This window comes from Silene latifolia, chromosome 1, assembly GCF_048544455.1.
Source record: "Silene latifolia isolate original U9 population chromosome 1, ASM4854445v1, whole genome shotgun sequence".
NCBI lineage: Eukaryota > Viridiplantae > Streptophyta > Magnoliopsida > Caryophyllales > Caryophyllaceae > Silene > Silene latifolia.
Genome location: NC_133526.1, coordinates 66,065,356 through 66,087,927, shown reverse-complemented (window position 1 = coordinate 66,087,927; position 22,572 = coordinate 66,065,356). Strand labels below are relative to the sequence as shown.

General features: G+C 40.1%; 1 non-coding gene across 1 annotated transcript; it reads left to right on the top strand.

Moving 5' to 3' along the window:
* The first annotated feature begins 22,039 nt into the window (after nt 1–22,039).
* On the top strand, nt 22,040–22,147 carry LOC141618950 (small nucleolar RNA R71). Its single transcript, XR_012531538.1, has one exon. It is a non-coding gene; the product is annotated as a small nucleolar RNA R71 (small nucleolar RNA).
* The last annotated feature ends 425 nt before the right edge of the window (nt 22,148–22,572 follow it).

The following is a 22,572-nucleotide window of genomic DNA, read 5'->3' as shown; positions in this document are numbered from 1 at the left end:
GCAGGGCTAAGGTAGGGATTCAATGTAGCGTCAAAGTTAAAACGTTCCGACTCAATTAAACGTGAAATTTTTTGAAATTTATGTGATGTTTTTTGAATTTAAGAACGACAATGCATGCGGAAGTAAATAAACGTGCAAACGGAAATGCAAGAAAACATGCAGACACAGATATGGATGCATACCTCTCCAAACCAAACCGTACAATGCCCTCATTGTACCAAAAATAGGGAAAGAAATGAAAACTAAGGAGAAAAGGAAAGCAGGGGTCAGAATACTTACAAAACGTCATGAAGAGGGACCTCCCCAAACCGACCATGAACATGGGAGGTGAAAGGAAGTCAAGCAGTAGCTCAATAGACGAAAAGTAACATCTTGAAGACAAAACAGCTCGATCGAGTAGCTTAGAATAGCTTGATCGAGTGAAATGGTGTCAGAAATGCTCGATCGAGTGAAATTATTAGTCGATCGAGTAGTCGTGGATTTGCAGCTTGTCGATCGAGTATAGATGTTACTCGATCGAGTGATTCTCAACTCAAATGTGTTCGATCGAGTAGAAAGACTACTCGATCGAGTTAATGAACCTGCAAAACACGAGTAAAGAGCATGGGAAATACAAAGGGCGCATAGTTCAGCGTTTAAAGTTCAACAAAAACTAAATGCGAAGGAAAAAGTTCAACAAAACTACAACAAAACAGTCCGGGTTGCCTCCCGGAGAGCGCAGATTTAAGAGGTCCCGCACGACCTTTCTGGCATCAATTAACTTGGGCGTCAAGCTCGTCGAAGTACAGGACTTCAACACGATTGTCTGCTTCATTTGCCTCGTGATAATGCTTCACATACTGCCCATTCACCTTGAACCGGTTTCCTTCGGGACTTTCTAGTTCGACAGATCCAAATTTAGTAACAGCTGTCACTGTGTAAGGACCACTCCACCTGGACTTCAGCTTGCCAGGAAATAATCGCAGTCGGGCAGTAAACAGCAACACCTTCTACCCGACATGAAATTCCCGAGGTAGAATTCTTTTGTCATGCCATCTCTTCGTCTTTTCCTTGTAAATGCCCGAGCTGTCATAGGCATTAAGCCTAAACTCTTCCAATTCATCTAGCTGCAAAAGACGATTCTGACCACACAACTTAGGATCAAAGTTAAGCTCACAAATTGCCCACCAAGCCTTATATTCCAACTCAACAGGTAAATGACATGATTTCCCATAATCTAACCGATAAGGTGATGCACCAATCGGTGTCTTAAAGGCAGTTCTGTAGGCCCATAATGTGTCTTCCAATTTAAGACTCCAGTCTTTCCGTGATTTAGAAACTACCTTAGATAAGATCTCTTTAATCTCGCGATTAGAGACCTCAACCTGACCACTAGTTTGGGGATGATACCCCAAACCACGCCGGTGTTGAACACCAACCTTAGACAGAATGGAAGTTAGTTTCTTCTCTTTGAAGTGCATTCCCCCATCACTAATGACGACCCTAGGGACACCAAATCGGGGAAATATAACCTTTTTGAACATTTTAATCACGGTCTTGGCATCACAATGGGGTGAGGCGATTGCCTCCACCCACTTCGACACATAATCGATAGCTACTAAAATATACCTGTTACCTTTACTAGATGGGAACGGTCCTTGGAAATTAATGCCCCAGACATCGAAAACCTTAACCTCTAAGATACCATTTTGTGGCATCTCGTGTCTTTTTGAAATATTCCCTGATCGTTGGCAGGCATCACAAGCTGAAACAAAAGACTTAGCATCGGCAAACAAAGAGGGCCAGTAAAAACCAGACTGAAGTACCTTAGACACGGTGCGCGATGGACCGTGGTGACCACCATAGGAAGAGGAGTGACAGCCTTCCAGGACTACTTTGGTCTCCCACTGCGGAATACACCGTCTGTAGAAACCGTCTGCACATTCCTTAAACAAATAAGGATCATCCCAGAAATACTGCTTAGCGTTAAATAGAAAACGCTTCCTCTGCTGATGAGAAAGGTCAGGCGGCAGCTTGCCACTGACGACGTAGATAGCTATATCTGTATACCAAGGTTCTTGGTTAACAATAGAAGACAATATGGCAAATAAAGAATCATCAGGAAAAGACTCATCAATAGGTAAAGAATCTTCCCCTTCTTGTCGCGACAGTCGCGACAGATGATCAGCTACAACGTTCTCAGCTCCTTTCTTATCTTTTATCTGCAAATCAAACTCTTGAAGAAGGAGTATCCATCTCAATAGCCGTGGTTTAGCCTCCTTCTTAGCAAGGAGGTGCCTCAAAGCTGCATGGTCAGTAAAAACAGTAACTTCTGACCCAATCAAATAAGAACGAAATTTCTCTAAGGCATAAACTACAGCTAGCAGTTCTTTTTCAGTGGTGGTGTACTTCACTTGAGCCTCATCCAGAGTTTGGCTCGCATAGTAGATTGCATTAAAAGCTTTGTCTTTCCGTTGGCCTAGCACCGCTCCTAGTGCATAATCATTGGCATCACACATTATCTCGAACGACAAATCCCAGTCGGGAGGCTGTATGATTGGCGCAGATACCAAAGCCTGCTTTAACCTGTTAAAAGCAGAAAGACACTCATCAGTAAATGCAAAAGGAGCATCCTTAAGAAGCAGCTGTGTAAGTGGTTTAGCAATTTTTGAGAAATCCTTTATAAACCGGCGATAGAAGCCGGCGTGACCAAGGAAGCTTCTCACTCCTTTAACATTAACAGGAGGAGGTAATTGCTGAATCATTTCCACTTTTGCTTTATCAACTTCTATTCCCCTATCTGAAACTAAGTGCCCTAAGACAACTCCCTCGTTGACCATGAAATGGCACTTCTCCCAGTTAAGCACGAGATTAACCTCAATGTGCTATGCAACACTTTATCAAGGTTAGACAGACAGTTAGAAAAATCACTTCCATAAACACTGAAATCGTCCATGAAAACTTCCATAATAGACTCAATATACTCTGAAAATATCCCCATCATGCACCTTTGGAAGGTGGCAGGGGCATTACATAAACCAAAAGGCATCCTGCGATAAGCAAACACGCCCTAAGGACAAGTAAAAGTAGTCTTAGCTTGATTGATAAATGCGGGTGAATAGGGATCTGAAAGAACCACGAATACTCGTCTAAATAGCAGAAAAACTTATGAGAAGCTAACCTTTCTACCATTTGATCAATAAAAGGAAGGGGAAAGTGATCTTTCTTGGTGGCGGCATTCAGTTGTCTGTAATCTATACACATTCGCCAACCAGTCACTACTCTAGTGGGTATTAACTCATTTTTGTCATTCCTAACCACGGTAGTCCCTCCTTTCTTAGGGACCACCTGCACTGGACTCACCCACTTAGAATGACCAACAGAATAGATAATACCTGCGTCGAGCAGCTTCATTACCTCAGCCATCACAACATCTTGCATCTTCGGTTCGGTTGTGCGCCGACCTTGTCTGCAAGGTTTGTGATCTTCCTCCAGCTCTATCCTGTGCATACAAATGTCGCGACTAATCCCCTTGATATCATCCAAAGAATAACCCAAAGCTTTCCTGTTTTTCTTAAGCACAGCTAACAAAGAAGTCAGCTGATCATTATCGAGCTTAGCACTAACAATGACTGGATATTGCTCTGTATCGTCTAGGAAAACATATTTTAGATGAGAGGGAAGAGGCTTACGCTCACGTACCTTTACCTCAATGGAGCAGAGGGTACTGATCATCTGTTCCACTTGCTCTCCCTCAGCGTCGGTGAGTTCACGCTCATCTAAATCATCCTTAAGCAAATCCAACACAGCGTCATCGTCATCTGGGTTATCTGCACACTCATCCAAAAGCATAAGAGCCTCTAATGAGTCCCTTGTAAAGGAACCGGACCAGAAGTCATAAAGGGACTCATCAATAATATCAACAGAATAGCATGTATCCTCTATCATTGGCTGAGCCAAAGTGCTAGGCAGACTAAAAGTAATCGCGTCATCCCCTACTGCAATAGTCAAACGCCCTTGTTTGACATCAATAATAGCCCCAGCTGTAAAAAGGAACGGTCTTCCTAATATAATTGGGGTCCGGGTGTCCTCAATTATGTCTAAAACAATAAAATCTACTGGTATAAAGAAGTTGCCTATTTTCATAGGCACGTCCTCTAAGACACCTAAGGGTCGCCTAACAGATCTATCAGCCATCTGTAGGGTAATGTTAGTCAATTTAAGATGACCCATATTCAATTTATTGCAGATAGATAGGGGCATGACACTGACACTAGCTCCTAAATCACAAAGAGCCTTATCAATTACCACATTGCCTATAATACAAGTAATAGATAAACTACCCGGGTCCTTCATTTTAGGTGGAGCCTTATTTAAAAGTAAATTACTAGACTCATCCAAAAATGAAGCGGTCTCAAACTCACTTACCTCTCTCTTACGCGTCACAATATCTTTCATGAATTTAGCGTAAGTAGGTACCTGGGTAATAAGTTCGGTAAAAGGGATAGTTACCTGGAGGTTCTTCACAAAGTCCACAAACTTACCGTACTGTCGCTCGACCTTCGCGTCCTTCAGACGACTTGGGAAGGGTACTCTGGTAGCAATGAGTGGACCCGCAACTTTCTCTTTACCTTTATCAGCACGTGACGTCTTCACAGCAGGGGAAGATGACACAGTAGCGGAATTAGATGTCAAAATAGGATCTCCGCTGGCTCTGGCACTCGATCGATCACTTTTTTCACTCGATCGACCGATTTTATCTTGGAAATTACTCGATCGAGCTGTTTGAACCACTCGATCGAGCTCTTCTATTTCAGGCTTACTCGATCGAGTACAATTTTCACTTGAACGAGTGACTTTATCTGCTAAACTGTTCGATCGAGAAGAATTCATTGGTCAATCGAGTTCTTCAAATTGAGCACTACTCGATCGAGTAGTATTTATACTCGATCGACCATCTTGATGGAAAATTTCACTCGATCGAGTAGTAATTTCACTCGATCGAGTGCCAGGATAATATACAGCGGGGATATCGTCCGTATACTAGTCCAGCTTTTCTTTCGGGGCATTATCAGCTGTCATAACCCCGTCTTTTGGCATTTTTGGCCCCTCATAAGCAAGGCCACTTCGGAGATTGATGGCGTTAACTGGGTCGCATGTCGGTGGATGGTTAGCTTGGTCTTTCGCGAGTGTCAACTGCGCGACTTGTTCTCTTAACAGTTTCATTCTTGCTGCATTTTTCCCCAAACTGTTGTGTTAAGTTCAACATTAAGGATTTCAGTTCGACAATTTCCCCGTTTGTAGAAGGGGGGTTTGGCTGCGGCATTGGCGTGGAAGGAGTAGAAACATTTGACATTTCTTTATATAATTGAGAAAAACGAACTCCTTGCTTGTATTTCTGATAAGCAAGGACGCGCTCTATTCTCGCCATACAATCAATGGGGTCATACCCCTCCATGCCGCATCTACCGCATATCTCCACATGCTTAGTAATTGCACAAACTTGTGCATTCTCACCCATAACCTCCGTAATCTCCACATTACCTAGACTTTTGCTAGGACTCTCCACTTCAGCTGCTGCTAACTCGTTAACTTGCCCACTTCCTCGGGGATTTCCGTATTCAGCAACATGGATAGCCATCTCCTCAATAAGACGCCACCCTTGATCATCCTCCACGTTTTTTATGAATCTCCCCTTAGCTACACTATCAAGGATAGCTCTCTGGTTTCGATATAACCCGTTGTAAAACTGGGTACATAGGAACCAACGCTTGAAAACGTGATGAGGCACAGAACTGACGAGCTTCTTGAACCTAATCCAAGCCCCATCCAAGTCTTCGGTGGGCAATTGCTCAAAAGAAGTAATCTGAGCTCTCAAAGCATTAGTGCGTTGTGGTGGAAAATATCGCCTCAAACATTCCCTGGCAACGGCGCCAAAATTTGACAGGGCAGTCGTATACCTATCAAAAATAACCAACTGGCTCTAACTAATATAGCTAGGGAAGTCGGGTCAATCTCCACAGGGAGATGGGAAAATGTCAGCTTTGTCTAAGTTTGTCACGGTAACCAATTTGGGGGTTTTAATTGGGTTGTTCTAAACTAATGAGAATGATAAAGAAGAAAAGGCAAGAGAATAAAGATTAAGCGAATAAAGGTGAAACAGCTAAGACAGCCGGTTCACCATGATCATTCAGTCAAGCAATCTAGGTCTCGGGTCAATGCAAGTATAGCCTATGGGGTAGTGAATATATCCTTCCGGTCCCAATTCACCCTAAAGCACAAATAGCTTAGCGTCCGCCCTCACTACGGTGCCCTAATGTTCGCTACGAGTCTCACCCTTTCCAACCTTCCGGTCCAGGTTAAGGTTTACTATGATAAAATGACTAATTGCGTCGACTCAATTAGACAGAAACAATTAATTGTAGCGATTAACAACAAAGATTACACAAGCATTAACCTAATATGGCGATTACTATTCCTTCATAATCAAGGATTCCCTAGTCTCAGCAAGGGAGAATTAGCTACACATCATTATCGACTCAACAACAATAATATATAGACAATCGGAATTAAACATGATATTAATGAAAATAAAGAGATGGAATAAAGCAATAGTGAAAGTAACAAAAGAAAGGAAGGAATTCAAATAACAATTATGATTAAGAAATTAAAATGAATAATAATACCGATTACAAATCTGAATCCGAGTAGAAAAGAGTAAAGAAGAGGGAAGCAGTGAGTAAGATCAAGGAGAGGTAAGTGAGGAAGAGTTACGCAGTCTACTCCCCTTAGTAGCACACGAAAATCTCCCCCTTAAACCTAATCCAAAGCCTAATTACAAAAGCCCATACGAAAATAGGCGGAAAAATACAAATACAAGGCAAACCACTCGATCGAGTGGAATAAAACCGCTCGATCGAGTAAACTAAGCAAAATTCCCCTCGATCGAGTAGAAATACTACTCGATCGAGTAACTCCTTAATGCTGCCTGCTCGATCGAGTATAAGGACTACTCGATCGAGTGATCTCCATGGTATAAAGCATTCGTTCGAGCTATTTTGGCACGTTAGGCATTATGACACCTTCCGAAATCAGCTCACTCGTCTTCAAAGTGATAGAATCCAAGCTCCGATTCCTTGTTCTCCATAAATGCATGCGAATGGGACGAGTTTAGGCTTGATTTATCTTCTTTTCGGTCCGTACCTGCAATTTGCACAAGACAAACCAAAGTAGACTATTTGGGGGTATTTGTAGCTAGATGCTACATAAAATAGTACAGAAATGCGTGTAAAAATGAGGTAAAAACCTTATATAAAACACACACATCAGTTTCCAATGATGGTTCTTATGCACCCAATTTTACAATGGATTGTATGCTGATCAAAGAGCCAAATTGGATAATGCAGCTAAAGGGAGATTCCAGAAAAATGTTGAAGATAATAAGGGATGGCATCTGATTGAAGATATGGCCATTCATGTAGCTGAGTATGGGAATCCCAGAGGAGGTAGACGAGTGAATGAAAGAGTTGGTGAATCTCTTGTAGCTGACGTGGAAATTCCTAATGAGAGGTGTGACAATTCGGAGATTCTACAAATTTCGGGTGAACATGAGCTGGTCCATGCTATGATTGGGCAAGAGGTGATTTGCGGTAGATGATGTGCGGAAGGACATGACCCTATCACTTGTATGGCGGAGGTAGAGCGAGTCTGTGCTTATCAACTATACAAGCAAGGAATCTCATTCTCTCAATTTAATGAAAATGTAGCCGTATCAAGTACTTCTAGTCCTGTTGATCCAATACCGCAACAAGATGAATCCCCTTCTAAAAATATAGAGATAGCGGAGCTGAAATCCTTGGTGCTATCCTTGGCACTTCAAGTCCAGAAAAATGCGGAAGAAAATGAGGGGACTATGAAGAAGTTGCAGGATCAACTCACACAACTTGCATCTGAGCAAATGAACCACGCAAGTCAATTACCTCTTTGCGATCCGATTAACACAATTAATCTCCGAAGTTGTCTTACTTATGACGGACCGATAATGTCGGAAAATGCTGATATACTTGTTGATGAAATTCCGGAAACTGTTTTGGAAGAACAAATTGACGACGTCGCTGCTGAATATCGTCCAAGTCCTCGATCGAGTGAATCTGGTCCTCGATCGAGTGGTTTTTCCTCTGAAAGTCATTGATCGAGTGATCAAGGTTCTCGATCGAGGAGTGCCCAAATTGATGATCTCGATCGAGAGGTCTGTGTTCCTCGATCGAGAAGTTCCCATGAAAAAAGCTCTCGATCGAGTGATAATATTACTCGATCGAGCACATGCGAAGGCGACGACACTATTTTGAAGTCTAAAAATGCTAATGGATCATCTTCCCCTGCTGTGGAGATGCCACGTTTAGACAAAGGTAAAGAGAAAGTTGCAGACCCACTTACTGTTACCAGAATTCCTTATCCAAGACGTTTGAAAGATGCTACGGTTGAGCGACGTTTGAAGTAAGTTCGTGGATGTGGTCAAGAATCTTCAGGTGACCATTCCATTCATCGAACTAATTACCCAGGTACCTTCTTATGCAAAATTTATGAAAGATATTTTGACGCGTAAGAGAGAGCTGAGTGAGTTTGAGACTGTTGCATTTATGGAAGAGTCTAGTAACTTAATTCTTAATAAAGCTCCACCTAAAATGAAAGACCAAGGTAGTTTCTCTATTACCTGTATCATAGGAAACGACGTGATAGATAAGGCTCTCTGTGATTTAGGAGCCAGTCTCAGTGCCATGCCTTCCCTGTTTGCAAGAAGCTTAATATGGGTCACCTTAAAATGACTAATATCACCCTCCAGATGGCTTATAGATCGGTTAGACGATGCCTAGGTATCCTAGAAGACGTGCCTGTCAAAGTAGGGAAGTTCTTTATACTAGTAGACTTTATTGTCTTAGACATAGCTGAGGATACCCGGACTCCGATTATATTAGCAAGACCATTCTTGTGTACAGTTGGGGCCATTATAGATGTCAAACAAGGGCGTTTGACTCTTGCGGTGGGGGGTGACGCTATCACTTTCAGTTTGCCTGGTACACTGGCTAGACCAATGATAGAGGATAATTTTTATTCAGTTGATATCATTGATGAGTCTGTTTATGAGTTCTGGTCGGATTCCTTCATAAAGGATCCACTGGAAGCTTTGATGTTGTTAGATGAGTGTGCAAATAACCAGGAAACTAATGACGCTGTGTTGGATCTGCTTGAAGCCACGATAGATAAGCGTGAACTCACCGACGCTGAAGGAGAGAGGGCAGAACAATTGGTAAACACTCTTTGCGCTATGGAGGTAAAGGTACCTGAGCATAAGCCTCTTCCTTCCCATCTCAAATATGCATTCTTAGGGGTCGTTTGGTTACCCACTAAACAATGCAGGAACTTAAATTCATGTGAATTGCAAAATGGGTATGTTGTTTGGTTACCCCAATTCACATGAATTGGAAGTTCCCATGAATTCCAATTCCTCCACAATGGAGGAAGTTGCTTACCTAGGCCCCCCTAGGTAAGTTAGAATGCCTACATAAATTGCACTTCCTCCATGGCAACCAAACATTTTTTTGCAATTCACATGAATTCCAAATTCACGTGTTTTATAACTTCCTAGGCAATACAAATTCCTATATGCAACCAAACGACCCCTTAGATGAAACTGAGCAGTATCCAGTCATTGTTAGTGCCAAATTGGATAATAAGCAGCTGACCGCTTTGTTAGTTGTTCTTAAGAAAAACAGGAAAGCGATGGGTTATTCATTGGATGATATTCAGGGCATCAGTCCTAATATCTGTATGCACAGGATCGAGCTAGAAGAAGATCACAAACCTTACAGACAAGGTCAATGCATGCTGAATCAGAAGATGCAGGATGTTATGATGGCTGAGGTAATGAAGCTACTCAATGCAGGTATTATCTACTCTGTTGGTCATTCTAAATGGGTGACTCCAGTTCAGGTGGTTCCTAAGAAAGGAGTAACTACTGTGGTTAAGAATGACAAAAATGAATTGATACCTACTAGAGTAGTAACTAGTTGGCAGTTGTGCATAGACTACAGACAGCTGAATGCCGCCACAAAGAAAGATCATTTCCCCCTTCCTTTCATTGATCAGATGGTAGAAAGGTTAGCCTCTCATAAGTTTTTCTGTTATTTATATGGATACTCAGGGTTCTTTCATATCCCTATTCATCCGGATGATCAGGAAATGACTACTTTTACCTGTCCTCAAGGTGGTTTTGCTTATCGTAGAATGCCTTTTGGTCTGTGTAATGCCCCCGCCACCTTTCAAAGGTGCATGATGGGGATATTTTCTGAGTATATAAAGTCTATTATGGAGGTCTTTATGGACGATTTCAGCGTCTGTGGGAGTGATTTTGATAACTATTTGTCTAACCTTGATAAAGTGTTGCAGCGCTGCATTAAGGTCAATCTTGTGCTTAACTGGGAGAAGTGCCACTTTATGGTCAATGAGGGAGTTGTCTTAGGGCACTTAGTTTCTGATAGGGGCATTGAGGTGGATAAGGCAAAGGTGCAAGTGATTCAGGAATTACCTCCTCCTCTTAATGTTAAAGGAGTAAGGAGTTTCCTTGGGCATTCTGGCTTTTATCGCCGGTTCATCAAGGACATTTTGAAAATTGCTAAACCACTTACACAGTTGTTACTTAAGGATGTCCCCTTTGTTTTTACTGACGAGTGTCTTTCTGCTTTTAATAGGTTGAAACAGGCCTTGATTTCAGCACCGATTATCCAGCCTCCTGACTGGGAGCTGCCATTTGAGATTTATGTGTGATGCTAGTGATTATGCACTAGGAGCGGTGTTAGGCCAGCGGAAAGACAAGGCTTTGAGCGCAATTTACTATACGAGCCGAACTCTGGATGAGGCTCAAGTGAAGTATACTACTACTGAGAAGGAGTTATTAGCTGTGGTTTATGCGCTGGAGAAATTTCGCTCTTATTTGATAGGTTCGGAAGTTACTGTATTTACGGACCATGCAACGCTGAGACACCTTCTTGCTAAGAAGGAAGCTAAGCCACGACTGTTGAGATGGATACTCCTTCTCCTGGAATTTGATCTGCAAATCAAAGACAAGACGGGCGCCGAGAATGTAGTAGCTGATCACCTATCGCGATTACCGCAGCAGGAGGGAGAGGACCCTTTGCCTATTGATGATTCTTATCTTGATGACTCTTTATTTGCAGTTTTTACTAATACTAACCATGATCCATGGTATGCAGATTTGGCTAACTACGTTGTAAGTGGCGAGCTGTCACCCGACCTATCTTATCAGCAGAGGAAGCGATTTCTTCATGACGCAAAACGATATTTCTGGGATGATCCTTATTTATTTAAGGAGTGTCCAGACGGTCTTTACAGACGGTGTATTCCATAATAGGAGACCAGAGCAATCCTAGAAGGTTGTCATTCATCCTCTTATGGTGGTCACCACGGTCCGTCGCGAACCGTGGCTAAGGTACTTCAATCTGATTTTTTCTGGCATACCTTATTTGCAGATGCTAAAGTGTTTGTTTCAGCTTGTGATGCTTGCCAACGCTCGGGAAATATTTCTAAGAGACGTGAGATGCCTCAAAACAGCATTCTAGAGGTCGAGGTTTTTGATGTCAGGTAACAGATATATATTGGCAGCTGTAGACTTGGTCGGACTCCAAGGGAGGTTTAGTTTTCGGTACTTGTCGTTAGGAGCACCTAGACCAAAACACAATTTATAACTCCACAAACAACTCTACAATTAGTAAAGAGGCAAGTAAAGGTCGGATCCCAAGGGACGGGAATTGAGATGAGATTTTCAATTGCAACTAGCGGTGTCTAGGGGTGTCACAATTTGGGGTTGGAATATAAGATCACTAAACTAAATAGAAATGAAAGTAAACAAGCAAGATGATTGAAAAGGGGTGTAAACAATTGATAAAAGGCACTAGGGTGTCATGGGGTCATAGGGGATTCATGGGAGTTGATCATACAAACATATTCTCAAATTATAAGCATGCAATTATTGTTGTGATGGATCGAGTTGGTTTATATCTTACAATCCTAGGAAAGTTTGGGTCCCGGAGCCGAATCGATTAGATTGTACAACACCTACAAGTCGACTTAATCTTCCCTACTCAACTATATGCGTGGTCTAATGAGACTCGAGTTGGTTTATGTCTTACAAGTCTCATTGAAAAGATAGGTGATGGGTAAAAAATGCAAGGATTCATAGGCTCGCATTTCATCAAACATAACATGTGCATAAGTTGAGATCACAACAAGCAAGCAAATAAACTATGAAAACATATTAATTTAAGCAAGAATCATCCCCCATGTTGGTTTCCCCTAATTACCCATTAACCCTAGCTAAGGAAACTACTCACTCATTATCATGTTGAACATGCTAGCAAGGTTGTCAATCATACCAACAAAGTGAAACATGATGAATAAATGAAGATGATTAACAATAATTAAAAAGGGATTAAGAGAATTATACCTACTAATGATTCCAATAATAAAGCAAAGAATAATAGAAGTACTTGATGATTGATTGGAAGGTTGTCAATTTCCCAATAATAACCCAAATAATCTTCAATTACCCAAAATGAAAGATGAACAAAAGAGAGATTAAGGAAATGAGATTTGTATTAAGACTTGATTAAAAGTTGATTACAAGATTAAAGAGAGATTTGATTGATATAAACTACACTAGAGATTGCTAAGAAGAACATGCTAATCTAATTAGACTAATGGGGTATTTATAGTGGGGATTAGGTACATAAATTAGGGTTTACTAAGGGCTTAAATGACGATTAAGTCCTTGAGGAATCGCCGGTCTCAAGAGAGACTCAGGTCTCCTTTTCGCCGGTCTTTTAAAAATATGCGCATCCTTCATTGAACAAGTACAAGACGGAATAGCTGTCACACAATCCGAGCGTCCAGGGCACGGGACGGCGGATTGTGGTTCTTTTGGACGAGCGGATTCGTGGAGTGGACGGGCGGATTGTGGTGGTTTTGGACGAGCGTCCAGCTGGGGAAGACGCTCGGATTGCTTGTGCTGGACGGGCGGATTGTGGGCAATCCGCTCGGATTCTCTGTCAGCTTCTTCCTTTCTTCTTTTCTTCCTTTCTCTTCATAAAATCCTTGAGGATTTCCTCGGAGATGCAAGGATCTTTCACTACAACAAATCATCACTTGCGCCACGAATTATGCCACGGGAACTCATAATTCGTGGCTAAATTTTGCTTAGCCACGGAAAAAACTTATTCATTATTTTGGAAAAAAATTTATGTCACGGGATAACGTTTCCCGTGGCAAAAAGTCACTTCCGCCACGAATTAGGCCACACCTGTGGCAAATATTCATTTTAGCCACGGCCTATGTCACACCCGTGGCGAAATTTTATTTAGTCACGAATTGTTCTGTGGCAAATATTATTTTAGCCACGAACAACAAACACCCGTGGCGAGTATCTTTTTCGACTTAAATCTGAATGAAATTTAATTAAATATAATAATATGAAAATACATTTGAATATAAAAATTTAGAAACACTTTGATTAATTTAATTAATATTTTTTATTGTTTTATTTAATTTAATAAGAAATTTTAAAATTTTATAAACTTATATGCAAGCAAAGAAAAGTTTATCGTCTAATTTTTTGATTTTTTACAGATCACATTTATGTTTTGTAGGTTTTTCAAAATATTGATAATTTAAAAAAAATTGTTTTAATATATACTCTATTTATTAAAGTCGTGAATTTCTTTTACTTTTTTAAATTAAACTTTATAATCTTGAATAACAATCTTAAATGATCGTATCACATTTAAAGATATAGCATATCAAATTGAATAAAAAAAGTTATTTACCATCCATCTTTGAAAATCCAAAATTAATATATTGTTAAACTATTTCATTCAAAATTTTATTTCCAACTTTATTTATAGGATATTTATAGAAAAATTTGAATTTGATATAAAAATTACCGAAATTTCCCATGGTACCCTCGAACTTTGCCAGATTACGCATGGTACCCCTTATTTTAAGTTTCTACTTATGTTGCCCTTGTGTTTACCTTTTTCATTCCCGGAATACTCTTTGGGGAAATTTCGTCATAACGTCTTTACTCCTATAAGTAATTTGATGAGTAATTGTGCATGTTATGTTGTTATTGTTATATTATTTAGGTACTAAATGTTAGTTTATTAGACAAAATAAGGATTTAGGTATTATTAGATGATGAATTGATAGTGTATTAGATAACAAAAAAAGGCGTCACAAGGCATATGAGTAGCGGCGTTATGACGGAAGTTTGTCAAAGGGTATTCTGAGACTGAAAAACGTAAATACAGATGCAACATATGTAAAACCTTTAAAAAAAGGGTACCATATGTAATCTGTCAAAAGTCGAGGGTACCGTGAAAAATTTACGTAAAATTTAACTTGCTCAGGAAAAAAATTGAAAGTTTTTTTCATTGAAAATGAGCGCATCACACGGAAAAATATATATAAATTATAATAACTTAAAGTCACATGTGCAAATAATGTGAAAATTTTAAGAAAAAAAAACGATAAATCATAACACAGAGAAATCAGTTTAGGAAAATAAGCGATTCTTTTGTACAATAATCTTTTTCGTGGTTTTTGGGTAAAAAAGTGACTATTTTTTGGTTAATAGTGATCACTTTGGGGAAAAACACCTTTAATTATAGAAAGCGGTAACTATTTTACCAAAAAATGGTCTCATTTTTCATATCGCAGGTACAACGGTTATACAATAGAATTTGCGAAGAAAAATATACGAAAAAATGAGTACATGAGAAATGAAAATAAGTATGTCGATAAACAAAAGAAATAAAAAAATGTTAGGGAAACACAATTAATTTTACTTTTTGGAGAAAATGGTTTTTACCGACTTGGGCAAAAAAAAGCGATGTCAAAATCATTAATCAGGAGGTTAATGTCGAAAATTTAATTGTTTCGGCCAAAATAATGTTTTTCCCGCAAAAATTGTAAAAGATTTAACATTTATGTAATTAAATAGTACTAAAGGTAAGATTTGAAAGAAAAAAATAAACTTAAAAGGATTCAAAGTGCTAATTATATCAACAAAAGTAACATTCAATTTCGGTGGCACATCAAAATAACTCTATGGTTAAGCGTGCTCAAGTGAGAGTAGTGTTGGGATGGGTGACCTCCTGGGAAGCCTCTCCGATGCTCACAAATGCATGACTCGTGAAATGAAATAACGTTCAAATGAATCAAGTTAACTAGCAAAACAATTACCTAGATTGTCACGGTTCCGTATATGATAAAATACCCATTGTGAAAAATAAAAAAATTATTTTACCTTTTATTTATTTAATTTTCATATATATTGTTTGCCACTGGAATTATTTTTTCGCCACGGGAAATTTCTTTGGCCACGGGAGTTATTAGCCACGAGAGAATCCGTGGCAAAAAATTCAATAATAGCCACGTTCTTGTTTTTCCCGTGGCTATCCCTTTGCCACGGCCACTTGTGCCACGGAAGGTATTCCCGTGGCAAAATGATTTAGCCACGGAAATTTAGTACTTGCGCCATGAATTTAGCCGTGGCCCAAGTGCTCATTTGTAGTAGTGTTTTCTCATCATTGCCCATCTACTATAGTATGTACAAAGGCCTTCTAGTCTTGTCTTCTCTTTGATGCTTGGTCATTGAATTCAATCAATTTAGCTCCATTTTGCCATGAAAATGCAAGGTTTGCACCCTTTCCTACCAAGGGATCAAAACCTCAAAGAATATGCAAAACAAAGGACTAAAGACAATAAATGACCCAAATATGTACTAAAAAGCATGGGAACAAGGCTAATTCGGGGGCTAAATATGCTCAAATTATGGTCACATCAAATATCCCCAAACCGAACCTTTCCTCGTCCCGAGTAAAGAGGTGACAAAGACTAGGACCGTTATTTAAACTAACCTAATAGCATAGCCGATATGAGACAATTAGCGGGTCTCACTCTGCCCCTTCAACTCACAACAAGACAACCATGAGATAGGATGCCTTCTTGCAAGGCAAGGTGGGTTTTGCCAAAATGGCGACACATCCAAGCATTAAAGCACATAAAATCAAGTAATGGATGCATCTACAAAAGAATAGCCACTTTCCTCATCTAAGTGGCGGAAATTATCTACAAGGGAAGCAATTCAAGGGTACACACTCCTTCATAGATGCAATTTCTTCAAACTACTAAGCCTAGAAGGATACCAATAAATCACCTCCAAGTTGTGTCAAGCTAGGGTAACTTTATCCTCAATTGTTAAATGCTTTTGTCAAGAGTAGACTCCCTATGGTGTTAGAAACACTGGAGGATCGCGAAATTCCCCCTCTTGCCTAGACAAGAAGAAGGGTCGTCCCCTCTCTACCATGCACAAAAATGGATACAATGGATAAAGGGATCAATAGATATTTGAGTTTCGATCATTTGGGAGTTTGCTTTTGTTGTTGTTTTTCCCCCCAATTTCTTGTGGCATATAACATTTGAGAACAATTTCTTGCCATTTCTTTTCATGTTTGGCATTTCAACACTTGACAATTTTCAACTTTTCTTTGCATTTTCTTTTGAACATTTTCAAAGTCACCCCATATGTAGTGAGGGTGGCTTGTATTTGAAGCATAGGAGTTCTATTTTTGCTCCTCTTTTTATTTGATGCATTTTGCAAACTTTCTTTGACTTTTCAATTCATTGCTTGAACTTAAATCAATTTCTTTTTGTGCCCATTCCCTTTGATGACAAAAATGTGGTAGAACATGGATGATGGATGCATGGTTTCAAGGGTCACCTTGGAATAAACGGTAGCCAAGGAGTTATCATACCACAAGGTACTCTTGACTAGGCCTTAATCCACGGGTCAAAGGATACTAGCATGACACATCCTAGGGTGTTTTACAAGTATTCTAACAAGCAAAGTCTTAAGAAGAAAAAGCATCTACTAGGGCCTATATACACTTGTCAAGCTTCCCAAGTAGACGGTTTCACAAAATTTTCTAACATGCAACTACATACAATGATGCAACTAACATTTATACATCCTAATGCATATGATTCTACCAACTAGTATGACATATAAACTAAATACAAGTCCTAGATTCACATTGTTTATACCGCATCAATCAAAATAAAGCCACATAGTCATTAACATAAAGAGGAAAAAGGAGATTGGAAATATCATACCATGCGGTCTTCAATATCCTCATGTCTCGGATGTGGCGTAGTCGATCAATGTGAACAAGGATAGAACAAACACAATATATACAAGACTACACTACAAAGGAAATGGACTTGTTTTTGGATTTTTTAATTTTTTCAATTTTTTTGATTTTTCGAAATTTTTGATTTTTTTGGATTTTTTTTTTAATAAAAGTTAAGTTAGAATTTCCCATCCCCACACTAATATGGGCATTATCCTCAATGGCCAATATGATAGGAAATTATGCAAGTATGATGCATGAATTCTATACTAAATGCAAGCTATACTAATCTACACTACATGATGCATGGGTTTTTGTTTATGACGGAGAGCGTAATTTAGATTACCTCCCGTTGCGTATGCATGTACTTCACCAAACCGAGATAGACATTATTTCTAATGTCTTAAATTATGGGGTAGTTCATGCACACAAGATGAAATGCATGAAACTATATTTTGTCATTTTGGATTTTTCAAATGCGAACAATAAAAGAACACCTCAATGGAACCGAGGTGTTAGTCCTCATGTTGCTAGGACTCTCCAACCTATGATCAAGATAAAATAAACAAAACAAAGAAAGAAGTAGACAAACCTCAAGAGGGTAGGAGCCTCCAAAGCTTGCTAGTCCTCCACCATATCATCATTGTCATCATTTTCCTCCATAGAAGCGGACTCATCTCCACTTCCCTCTTCACTTCCTTGCTCACTTCCTTCATCATCTTCATTAGCCTCTTCTTCTTCATCTACCTCTTCATCAACGCCCTCATGATCAACAACCTCATCATCGACATTCTCATCTTCACCCGGTCTTTCACCCCTAGATGTGCTTGGAAATAATACTTCCCTATCCGCCCAACTAGGCAAAGGACATGAAGGATCAAGTAGTCCTTGCCTATCTAAATGAAGGAGGGGTGGATATTGGGCCAAGTATGCATCTACTCGATCATTATAAGCTTGTTTGTGCATCTTTCTCATGAGGAGAGTCATGTAGTCATTGCCCACTTCAACATCTTCGGGTTTGAACTCTTGATATTTGAATGGATAGGGTGGTGTGACAATGGAGGAGGAGGGCTCTTCAATCTCGCCCCTTTGTTGACGGATGATGTACTCGGCGCCCTTTGAGAGTGGAAGTAGGTAGTTTGTTCGATGAGCACTCAACCGGCATATCTTGGAAGGCAAAGTGAAAGATCTAGCATCATTGGTTAGCCACCCATAGTTGGTTTCAAGAGAATTATGCTTGACCCACTTATACTTGTTAATCATGGCATCCATGTCAATGAGATGACCCCCTTTGATCGCCACATAAGTATTATCCTTGTTGAAATTTACGTCAAAGTGCTTGGCCAAGAGAGTAACTAGACCTCCATTTACGATAAAAGCGGTGCCTTCCTTACCACAATCAACATTGAGCCATCTTTCCACCAAAAGCCTCCGGATAGTTTGATAATTGAGCAATTTCCGGAGTTGTTGTTGTTGTTGCTTCCAAGGGAGGATCTTGTTGTTGTTGAACTTCCAAGTTTGCATTAGCAACCACCATAGCCATTGAAGCTTTCTTTGCTTGAAGGCATTGTTGCCTTTTTTAGACTGCCTTTGCCTTGAGTGCCTTTGTTGCTCCTTTTGTTCTTGCCATTGATGATTATACCAAGAAAAGATTGAAAATCTTCAATTTTCAATTATACCCAAATCGATTTTAAGATGAAAGGATTTGCCTTTGTATTTCAAAAATCGACTCAAAGGTTGAAGATTTTGGTGCTTGGATTGATTATTATTGTAAAAGGAGTGATTAATTGTTGTTGTAAGGAAGTTTGAATTTGATTTTGTTGAATTTGGTTGAGGAAATCTTGTTTTTGGTGATGGAGAGGATGAGGGTTTTGGGGTTTTTGGGGTTTTTGGGTAGTGTTTGAATGAATGAAATGAATGAATGAATGTGGGAAGGGGTATTTAAAACACCCGAAATTTTCAAAACTGCAGGGGGAAGACGAGCGGATTCCCGTCGGGACGCTCGGATTCTGCTCAATTTGGGTTCAGGAAATCTCGCCTAAAGACGAGCGTCTTTCAGTGAAGACGAGCGAATTTCTGCAATTTAGGACGAGCGGATTCCCTTAGAGACGAGCGGATTCTGTTACAGCGAATTTTCTCAATCTGCACTGGCAAAAAAGACGAGCGTCTTTCTGCAAAGACGAGCGGATTCTTTTAGACGAGCGTCTTCTCAGCTGGGACGCTTGGATTCTCTAACAAACCAAAATTTTGAACTTTGCAGCTCATTTGGAAGGACGGATTCTTCCACAGACGCTCGGATTCCCATAAGACGAGCGGATTACCCATAAGGACGCTCGGATTCCTCCTGGTCTACCCGGATTCAGTTCCATCCGTGCACTTGCATATCCCGTGTCATTTTCATTCTTCAAATCTCGTGTTCTTCATTGTAGGGGCACTACGAAGGCATGAGTAGCCTAGGCAATTGCTTTCCCCACACTAAGTTAAAGCACTACACATCAATAAAATCATTAGTCCCTCCCTCACTTCTCTCAAAAATGATAAATATCTTGATCAAGGCATAAAAATCCAAAAATGACAAAAATGCAATGTAAGAATTAAAATGCAAGTTAGGGAGTTAGAAATATTTACAAATGGTGGTTTGGAGAGGACTCCACCAAACTCTCATCCTTAGTGAGATGTCATGGGGGCATGTCCAAGGTGTTGTTGATGTTACTCAACACCTTGAAGAAGTAGTCAAAAGCTTGTTCATTGTCATGATAAAGATCCTCAATAGATCTTTGCACTTGTTGTCCTTCATGTTGGTCTTGATCGATAGAATTACCAATATAGGGATTGAAAATCCCTTCAAACTGATCGTCCCAAAGACCACAAACTTCATCTACTTGGTCACTAAAGATCTCTTGAGTTGATAGAGACAACCCTCCCACTTTCTTGTTTTGGCCAACAAGGCCATCTTCTTCACTTGTCATGGGTGAGCTTTTCAAGCTCTCTTTGTTACAATTCACTTGCTCTTTTTATGGAGCATCATCAACTTTCTTCTTCCATTGGAATTCCGACTTCTTCCTATCATCCTTCCGGCTATAATGATCAACCATAAAACATGGTTCATGCAAACGGGGAGCTCTCATGGTCTTGTCAAGATTGAAAGTTATGCTTTCATCTCCCACTTCTAGAGTGAGCTCTCCATGCTTCACATCTATCACCGCACCCGCGGTGTGCAAGAAAGGTCTTCCTAGAATGATTGGAATATTGGAGTCTTCTTCCATGTCAACAATGACAAAGTCCACCGGGATGAAAAATTTCCCAACTCTTACGGGAACATCTTCCCATATCCCTAATGGTGTCTTCGTCGATCTATCGGCCATTTGGAGTGTGATATTTGTGCATTTAAGCTCTCCCATCCCTAACCTTTTACTCACCTAATACGGCATAACACTCACACTAGCCCCTATATCACATAAGGCTTTGTTGATCGTGGTGTCGCCAATGGTACACGGTATTGAGAAGCTTCCCGGATCTTTAAGTTTTGGAGGTGAACTCCCTTGAAGTATTGCACTACTCACCTTAGTGAAGGCGATAGTCTCAAGCTTCCGGATCGACTTCTTTTTCGTAAGGATGTCTTTCATGTATTTTGCATAGGCCGGCACGTGATTGATTAATTTCGTGAAAGGAATCGAGACTTCCAAATTCTTCACAATTTCCATAAATTTTCCAAGTTGGTCATCAAATTTGGGGTTGGCTTGACGACTTGGAAAAGGAAGTCTAATCACAATGGGCTCCTTCTCCTTGGCCTTGTCTTCATTTTTCTTTGAAACTTCTTCTTTTGATGGTTCTCCATCCTTGGAGTTTTGCACAACTTCTTCTTTGTCACTAGCTTCCACAACTTCATCCTCAACTTGCTTCTTCGGTGCTTTATATCTCGTACCACTTCTCAAGTGAATGGCACTAACCGTTTCATGTCTCGGGGGATTACTTTGAGGTGGTAATTGCCCCTTTTGTCTTTGTGAGCTTGAGGATGCTAGTTGAGTCAATTGGGTTTCCAACATTTTGGTGTGGGCTAGGATGTTGTTGATGGTGATTTCCTTTGCTTGACTATCCTTTTGCATTTTAGTGAAAAACTCTTGTTGATTCTTTTGAATTTGGAGGACCGCTTTTTGAACATCAAAACCTTGGTCACTTTGTTGATTGTATGGAGTTTGATTTTGGTAACCTTGGTTTTGGTTGTAAAAGGGTCTTTGATTTTGGTTTCTCATGGGAGGTAGGGTGTATGTTGGTTGAGGGTTTTGAACATTTTGGCTTTTGTATGAGAGATTTGGGTGGAATTTGGTGTTTTCATTGTAATAATTGGAATAAGGGGTACCACTCTTGTATGCTTGAAAAGCATTCACTTGTTCATTTGTTCCCCTACATTCACTTTGGTCATGTCCCAAAGTTCCACAATTCTCACATATCCCACTTGGGATTGATGAAGATGCCGTCATGGCATTGACATGATGCTTTGGTGATTTTGAGGCTTCTTCAAGTTTAACCATAGCTTTTTCGAACTTCAAGTTGATGGTATCAATGTGAGCACTAAGTTGAGCACCCAATTGAGTAATAGAGTCCACTTCATGCTTTCCTCCTCTAGTAGCCTTGCGAGGTCTACTATATTGTAAGTTATTGTCCGCCATTTCCTCAATCTTGTTCCAAGTTTGATTGTCGTCAACTTCGGTGAACATACCATTTGATTCCATGGTTTGAATGTTTCTTGAGTCTTCATAAAGACCATTCCAAAATTGTTGTACCAAGAACCACTCGCTAAGTCTATGATGAGGACATGAGCGACAAATTCCCTTGAATCGCTCCCAAGCTTCATACAAAGATTCTTCATCTCTTTGCTTAAAGCCCATAATTTGAGCTCTTAACATGTTAGTCTTTTCCGGTGGATAGAACTTTTTGTAGAAAGCTAGAGCCAACTTCTTCCAAGAGTCAATTCCGAGAGTAGCCTTATCAAGGCCTTTCAACCATTGTTTTGCGGTGCCAATTAGAGAAAAAGGAAATAAGACCCATCGAATTCGGTCTTGAGTTACACCGGTTTGAGAAATCGCATCACAATAGTCATAAAAAGTCTCTATGTGAGTCTGAGGGTCTTCACTACGCATCCCCCCAAATTGACTTCTTTCGACTAATTGGATAAATGCGGATTTGGCAATGAAATTTCCGGTTAAGTGTTGTGGTGTGGGAGTACCATTGGGTAGGTTCTCCTCGGTGGGTACAGAATGTGATGAAAATTTAGGCATTGTGGGTTGATTTTGTGTTGGATTTTGTGTTGGGTTCTCCTCACCTTCTCTTG